This window comes from Pseudochaenichthys georgianus, chromosome 16, assembly GCF_902827115.2.
Source record: "Pseudochaenichthys georgianus chromosome 16, fPseGeo1.2, whole genome shotgun sequence".
In the NCBI taxonomy this organism is placed as follows: Eukaryota; Metazoa; Chordata; class Actinopteri; order Perciformes; family Channichthyidae; genus Pseudochaenichthys; species Pseudochaenichthys georgianus.
Window position 1 is genome coordinate 24,842,181 of NC_047518.2, and position 8,956 is coordinate 24,851,136.

At 39.7% G+C, this 8,956-nt stretch overlaps 1 pseudogene; it reads right to left on the minus strand.

Annotated features, from left to right (window-relative positions):
• Nucleotides 1-635: 635 nt before the first annotated feature.
• LOC117461331 (myeloid cell surface antigen CD33-like) lies at nucleotides 636-7,553 on the minus strand (annotated as a pseudogene).
• Between the last annotated feature and the right edge of the window lie 1,403 nt (nucleotides 7,554-8,956).

The following is an 8,956-nucleotide window of genomic DNA, read 5'->3' on the forward strand; positions in this document are numbered from 1 at the left end:
TACATCTGTCCATCTTTTTCATATTCATATAGGGCACATCAGACATGTCATTAAACGAGTGACCCAGGCTCAAATGTAAAAGCGATTCTTAAGCAATTTATCATTTCATTTCCATAAAGTTGAAGAACTTAGATGGGAATCATAGTTCTTCTCAAAAACCTCATCGAAATAGAGGCAGTAGACGCGAAGCACAATTTCCTGTGTTGTATGTTTCAAGCTCAAGAAAATTCAAGATGGTGAATCTCCGGTGATGCCTGAGGATCTTTTAAGGGCCTCGCCCATTTTCTCTGCCAACCTTAAGGCTTTTCAACAGAACAGGATTTTGGATAGACAACAACAACAACAAAACCTGCATGTTAAAGCCTGGGTGTCTGTTCAAGTGTCATGTAATGTAATTAATTGAATGGTAACATAATACCAGTGTCTCTCTGATCCAAAATATCTCTCATATCTCTTTCAGCTGTTTATGGATTCATTTTTAATATTAAACAAAGAAAACATAATATACACTGAAAAAGAGGCAGAGAAGACAAGAAACTTGGAGACAAAAAATGTATCCATTCTTATTACTCAATAAGATACATGGTTTGCCATAGTTAAGTAATACAAACGCAAAAAAAAAAAAATCACATCATGTTGTTTCTAAGCAAGAAGTAAATATTTTAATATACTGAGGTAATAACTTCTCTTATTCAGTAAAGGTTTTTATTGTTCTAAATGTAGGCCAGCTTGTTAACATGCAGCAGTATTAACGCTCAACAAGATAGTCTTTCTTCAGAGAATAATATTCTCGAAACCAGGTTACAAAGCTAAATTATCCCTAATGAAATGCTTTTTGGTGTTTAAAAAAAAATACATTCCCCCCACAGGAATCACAATGTACTAAGGAGACAACATTGTAAATTGTAAACAGACATTTTAACAAGCTGTACTTAAATAATGTCAAACATAAATCAAAGTCGCTCCTAATTTCAGCCAGAAAATACATTTTGAAGAAGCCATAAAAATGATTACAAAGAAAAGATATATCAAGGTTTTCTGATACATTATTTAGAAACTTAGTACTTGAATAAGGTATAATACTAATCTAAATTGTAAAATGAAGCAAAGGAAAGCATCTTTTACAATTTCTTAAAGATCAGAAGGACTTACCTCCAGAGTTGAATGTTAATAAAGAGTGTAGCCCTAAAAGTCCCACTGATCATTTCAAGAAACCTCCCCCTTAAATGTGGGCGGAGGGTACAATTTCCAAACCAAAAGGAGAACAAACTGTTATATATATTGACCAACTCTATATACAGTATATAGGCATAAGCATTTTCCTGTTTTTAACTTGTTTTTCTTTTTAAGTTATGATTTTTCCTATGTATGGGTTTCACCCTTTTAAATTCTAGAATTTCCCATTTCTTCTCATGTTAAATACAGCAGGCATATTTGAGTGAATGAAAGTGCATTATGTATTTAAATGATCTAAAACAATTGTTTGACAACTTTTTGCCCAGAAAAGATCAACGATATTCAAAATGCATTTTATTTTTATCCTATTATAATGATCGAATTAGCAAACCGAATTCTTTACATTTTGCCCGATAGAAGAGGACGCCACAATAATCATGTATAATATGACTGTGGTCATCAGATGCTCTTAATACGAATGATCACTATGGGAGTGATTTGTTTTTCTCCGTGCTTGTTTCAGATGTTTCCATAGATGCTGAGGTCCGCACTGTTTTCGTAAACGTCACCACCATCAAAGTCCTGTCAGAAATTTAGGTTATTATTGTCACAGATGTTGATAGTGCTGTATGTAATTCTTGTGAACAATAATTGTTTAATAGTACCTCCTCTTGGTGATTGTAGGATTTTGGCTGGCTGAGGAGTGATAAAAAGAAGACAGAAAAAGAATGACATCAGACATTGAACTAAATAATGACTATATATATGAATCATTTAATCAACTGCTCAGGATCAAGAGCCAAGTACCTTTTGGGGGACGGGAAACGAGGTTTGGAGACTATCACAGTATTTGGAATTCACATTTTTTGGACTGAGGATTAAAATTCATGTCACAACAGAGTTCAGAAACCAATGATCAGCTAATTAATTCTGTTATGTTTAACGCACTTACATATGACTCATATCCACTGTGTCTGCTTTAGGCCTTCTGTTATAGAAACAAATTGCAAAATGTAAACTTTAATCAGAAAATAAAACACAGATTCTATGTAATAGAAATGCGGTAGTGAAGAAAAATTGAAGTGAAGACTTATCAACTTATCAGTGGAGGCAGGCATGTTACAGAAATAGTGTTTATGTCTTACCTCAAAAATCTGCTCAACGTAGACCTTCTGTACAAAAAAGAAGAACAGAAACTATGCAAATGTTGTCAGGCATATACATAAAAGCATAGATCTGATCAAGAATGCCGAAAAAGCCCTCAACTTCTGCAAAACATGCAAATTACAGTAATGCCAACCACCCAGTTTTACAGGGTGGAGATAACAGAACTTTAATAATGTGGAGTGTTTATTGAAATAAAGACCGTTGATCAGAACGAGATGGTCCTGGGCCATCAGAACGAATCCTGAAAATGGTACCAATAAAATGACTCATCAGCACAAATTAAAAGTTCCTGTGATAACAGTTTTTGATAAAAAAGCCAAATAATTATAAACTACTTTTTTCTCACCTGCGAGACATCCTGGACAGCCGATTCCACACGCTAGATATTAAACAGAAAATTCCATTAGGAGAATGAAGGACCAAGTGACATTTGTGATATAAATGTAGCTGTATGCAATGGGTCTGCTTTAAAATATATTCACCTTCCATCCCCTCTTTGGAGCGCTGCAATTTGTCTCCTTGAGTCGATAGAAAACAATGTAATATTATTGAGGAGCACATACAGTGAACATTAAGCATAGAGACATGAGCAAGAATGTTTTAAATAAAAAATGTAATTACTTATCTGTTATTTGTCAGTGTATACTGCAATACTCACTTGTATCTCTTCACCATTAAAACGCAGAAGACTGCAAAGAGCACGGCGGTTCCAATCGCCACCACTGTGGGAATAATGATGTGGTTATAGTTTTTTGAACCTGCAAATAGACGGATCCAATGTTATGCCACCTTTCTCTTTCCCACGTGGAACGAGGACAACATTCAGTTGATAAATGCAGAACAACCTCGATATTTACAAGATCTCACGTTTTACATAGAGTGTCAACGTTGCAGAGGACGTCTTCGGTCAGTTGAAGTTGGCGGTGCAGGTGATATCAGTGTGGTCGTCCTTCTCCTCAGGAATGATGGTCAGGATGGACTCAACCTCCCAGTTGCCCAAATGTGTTTCTTTGTGGACAACATTCGGCACATCTGCAGTGGCCCTGCTCCATGTGAGTTTAGGTGGGTCGTAGGGGCAGGTGTGTTTGACGGAACAGGTTACAGCGTAGGGACGTCCTTGATAGGCCGTCTTTAGGTGATGTCGTTTAGGTTTCGGGGGATCAGCTGTAAAGGAAAAAAGTCAGAGATTAGAGAGAACATATGGAAATGGTTCTTTATAAATGTCTGAAATATGGTAAAGGTGGTGACCTACGGAGCATTTTGAACTCAACACAGTCCTCCAGAAAGGAGAACTTTTCAGGAGAGGATTTAACAGTCCTTTGTGCTAATTCGATTCGGAAACAAAAAGGGCCGTTGTCGTGATCCTTGATCTTAAGGCCCTGACACACCAAGCAGTCACCAGAGGACTAGCCAACGCTGAAGTCGGCTGTTGCCTGGCCGTGTTCTCCTGCGTTTTGGCCATGTGTCACACGGGAACACACCGCACCGACTTGAGTGCATGAGTGGCAATAACTCTCCTTACCAGCAGGCGGCGGTAGTGTGTATTCGTCATTCAAAAGAGGCAACAACCGGAAGACAGAGAAGAAGAAGAGTATCTTTTCTCCGTAATATCATACAGAGCTGGCCTCTCCTGGATCAAGGTGATGAGCAGGTCTTCGTTTGCATCATTCCAGATCGCCATGATGAGATGAAAATGAATAGCAGTCTGTGTGTGCCTTCTTAAATCGTTTGTTTACGTCCCTCACTTCCGCTTCGCTTCTCATGCACTGATTTGCTAGCTGAACAGCCAATCAGAGTGATTATTTGGTCCTACTGCCAGACCCGATGCATGGCCGATTCAACATGTTGAATCGGCCATGCATCGGGTCTGGCAGTCCAAATAAGGCGTGTCACGGTCGACGGTGCGGGACACACCAACCTGACTACGGCGCCGCGAATGCCCGACAGCCTCTGACTCCCAAAATCGGGTTGGTGTGTCAGGACCTTTAGACATTTCTAAGGTGCAGTTTTTCTGACCCAGATGTCCCAACAACTTTGTCCGTCCCCTGGAGTTTTCCGAGATACTTGTTTCATCCTCGTCGTAATAAATGAGATCGCCTCGATTATTGGACTGATGCCAGATCCCCCTGAGTTTGGAGGTAGGCAGGTTTGGTCCAGGATGGGTGAATGAACAGGGAACAACAACACAGGATGTGACCAGTACATTGAGTTCTTTTACAACATTGGCTTTCCATTCTCCAGTAAACACAGGGATGCATATAGCTGAAAGACAGTTATGGAAGTAACACAATAATGACTTATTTCTAGGAGGTCTCTCTGACGTATTTTATATAAGTGGGGTGCATGAATGAAAGAGATTTGAAACAAAGAGTTGAGTGACTTATATTACCTGCCAAAAGCAGACAGTATATCATCAACCTTCTGTCTTTTTCCATACTTCTCTGAGGTTTTTGTGGTATAATACACTGTAAAATGTTTAAACAAAAATATACACAAAGAATGAAATCATAAATCATACCTAATAATTCCATATGCAAATTACAACGCAGGTATGTGAAACTTCTTCAAACAACACATCTATGGGAATAGGTTGGGTATTTTCTAGTTATTCTTTTATTCATTTAAGTACAACAAGCTCGAACAAACAATCTGTCATAGTCTGCTCCATCATTCACCAGTAGTTTTCCATTCACCTGTCTCACCTGTTTTCCACACCCACTCGTTAACTCACTCTCTTTCTCTTCTGCACCAATTAGCTTCTGCCAGTATTTAAACCTGCACCTTACACACACTCTTTGCCAGATTGTACTTTGCCTCATGCTTGTCTCTCCCGTGTTCAAAACTAGCCTACCCGGTTCCGACCCTGCCTGTCCCCGACCTGCCTGCTCTGCCTGTTTCCTGATCCTGCCTGTCCCTCGACTATCCTGCCTGGCCTGTTATCCGACCCTGCCTGTATCCACGCCAGGCCCGGTTCTACGGGGGTGCATAAGGGTGCATTGCACCCTCAGTTGAGTCGTTATGCACCCTCATTTGAAAAATGAAAAGTAAAAAATAAATAAAATTAAAAGTGAAAAATATTACATTTTGCCTACTATTACTAACAATAGTAGTAATAATAATAATAAGAAGAATATAGTTGAAATAAAATAAATTGTAATTGTGGTTGAATAGCATTGTCTGCTGCATTTATTTGATCAATGTAAACGGTAAGTAACGTTATTATGTCAGGTGCGCGTGACCTGTGCCGCTGCACATTCATCATCTGCAAGGTGCTTACACAGCAGTCAATGATGAACATCAGAAAATGGTTAAAACAACCAGCCCTTATCGCCAGCATACACTGCATCTACTGCAGGTAATAACAGTTCAGATCATGGGGACATTACGTTACTGTCGTGGACACTAACGTCCTCCTGCCCCTCGCCGGCTTTGCCCGCCTCGCCCACAGAGGCGGAGCAGCCACAGCCGTCTTCGTTACCCCAAACACCGCCAATTTGCATTTTTACTTTCCTACGGTTTGTGAAATGGCTAAACCGAAAAATCGCGATTTTAAAACATTCTAGACTCCGCAGATTTGTTTTGCTTTAAGGGACTCCGTAGTAGCTTACTCTCTCACTTTCCAGAACGCGCACAAAACTCAGCCACATTGCCTGTGACTACCCGATCTGCAGCTCTGCCCGATCTGCTGTTGTTATGCTGTGTTCGTTGTTCGTTGTTGAGCATAACAGAGGACTCAGACAAACAGCTGTGGGCAGCAGCAGATTCTGTGAGTCACGGACAGGAATCCCTCAATTTAAATAAAACGAGGCCATGCTTTATTAACTCGTGCGCACGCTTTAGTAACTCGTGCGCACGCTTTAGTAACTTGTGCGCACGAGTTACTAAAGCGTGCGCACGAGTTACTAAAGCATGCGCACGAGTTACTAAAGCGTGCGCACGAGTTACTAAAGCATGGCCACGTTTTATTTATTTTTCTCTCAATGAACCCTCCAGGGTTCCGTAGGTTTGTTTAGAAAAAAACAGAAAAAAATCGAGGTTTAAATCGAAAATTGTCCATTAGTTAGAAAAAAAATCGAGATTTTATTTTTTGGCCAAATCGCCCAGCCCTGATTGATGCTTTTAACTTCAATATTTAAAAACAAATCTTCCCGGGGGAGCATTCCCCCGGACCCCCCCAGAGGAGGTGAGGACCCCATAGAGGGTGTTAGGTACACTCCCCACTTATAAAAATAGCACTTTACCACTGCACCCTCTCTAATCTCAGATGCACCCTTAGTCATTTTGTTCTGGAACCGGGCCTGATCCACGCTGACCGCCTCGCTTACTCCCTGACCCTCTGCCTGTCCCTGACTCACCTTCTGCCCGCTGTCCTCCGGTGCGTTATACTGCCCGGTTGGTATTCCTCCGATCCAGTGGAATCTCCAATAAAGTATATTACCAATTCTCCTTGGTTTCTCGAGTGCTGCATTTGGGTTCTCCTTAAGATTGTGACACGATGATGATGATATATTATAGTGAAACATCCTGTGGTTGGGTCTATACGAAGCAAACACCCAGTATTGCTCAGCTGCATTATTCTTGATTTATTGTGTACTATAAACATTAAAAATGGCATTTTTAACGTAAATGTAGTAACACATCATTTATTGGATGCACTGTTATTAGGCATAAGGGTTCTCACCTGATGAAGCTGAGAGTTGTCTGTCCTTTAAAATTCTCCCTGACGACAGTCTGTGTGCTGTTCTGTAGTAAAGCTGACAAAGATATGAACTCTAGAGGCAGCAGAAAACGTGTAGGCCACATTAGGGTGTGTCTTCAGAAAAGCAATATCATCTCAGCCAAAAAAATATATATTTATTTCTTTATCATATTTAAAATGTTTCCCCAAGAGCAGTCAAAATGCACCCATTCTAAATTGTATTGGGCGACAAATCAATCGGCAACATGCACAAGCTGTTTCCTGTACTTTGATTTAAACAAAACAAAGTTTTGTACTTATATGTCAGCAAATACATATGCGGAACAAGTTACTTTTTGATGAATTCATAAAAAATGCAGTACATCCGACTATAAACTAATGATAACCAACTTTGTGAAATGCAGGAAAAAGGAAAGGTTATTTTATATACCTTTTCTTAAAGATCAAAGTAATTTACCTTGAGAGTTGAATGTTTTCTAAAGAAATGTCCCTCCTTGGAAGTCCATAACCACCCATAATGTAAAGAGACCTCCCTCTTAAAAGTGGGTGGAGGGTAGAATCAGAAATACTGCAAATGTTGTTGGTTCTGCAATCCAGCAACATGGATTTATGTGAAACAATGACTCTTTTTATGGTGAAAATATGGTCTGTTAGCCTATATCATGTCAGTGTAGACACTTTGCTGATGAAGGCTTTCCACACCTGCACCTCAAGTCATAAACTGCACTTAAATTAGTAGAGATTTAAAAAAATAAAAAAAGGAAAACCCAGCTTTCAGAGGCGCAGGAAGGCGGGTGCTGAGGGCGCTGCAGCACCACCTAGCGGCATGCAGGCGAAGCTCCTCTGCCTGCAAATGTATTTTTTTAATTTTTTAATTTCATTTCATTGTAGGCTACCTGAGATATATCTTATATTATATATTAGTATTCAAAATTCAAATTTTAAACTATATTATGAATTATGTTGCTTCAGGGAAGAAAATAAAAAAATATGTGGAAACCTTTCTTTGTTAGTTTTTAGTCGGCTACTTTTAACGTGACGCACAACACAAGTGACAAGTAACTGACATGGCGCAAAAACGTATCTCGGAATTCTTTCTCACTAAAAACGCTAAATCTGCTAAAAATATTGAAATAGAAGATGCAGGGGCAGGGCATTTGGGGTCTTCAAATAGGTAAGACATGCATTATTAATAATGTTTGGTTATTTGCTGCCGCCGTGCAGAATCTGTGTAATATGTAGCCAGGAATTAGCAATGCAGAGGCGCGGCACTGCACGCGACTCAGGATCGGGAGAGAATGTTTGTTTGTTTTCTAAGTCATTCATTCATTACACGTTTGTTTTTTCAAGTTTTTCTTTTCGTCAAGTGTGCTGTGTTGTTTTGTTTGTTTTTTATGGAGCCTGGCAAGCTCACATAAGTGAACAATAAGGCAAGATGACGATGGGGAAGAGGACTGCTGTGCTGTTTTTGCTAATGCTAATAACATCTATTAGGAATCAGGAAATGTACAACCTAACCCTGGTCCGCCCAGTAGTAGTAGTCAGATCGCTACTCCTGCTGATTTTAAAGCTAGGTCTGGGTTGGGTTTCATCCACTTGAATGTGCGCAGTCTGTTAGGTAAACTAGATTTTGTCCGTATCTGAGCGAGCTCAACTGATGCTGACGTCATTGTTTTATCAAAAACATGGCTAAACAAATCTATTTTGGCCTCTGACATTGCCTTAAATGGTTTTAATGTGTATCGTACCGACCGGCCTAATAAAGGTGGTGGCGTTGCCATTTATGTTAAGAATAAGTTCAGTGTATCCACATTAGTTTCCAAATCGATCAGTAAGCAATTTGAATTTTTAGCCTTAAATATAGAAGTGGCAAAGGGTCAACAGGTCATGGTAGTGAGTTGTTACAGACCCCCC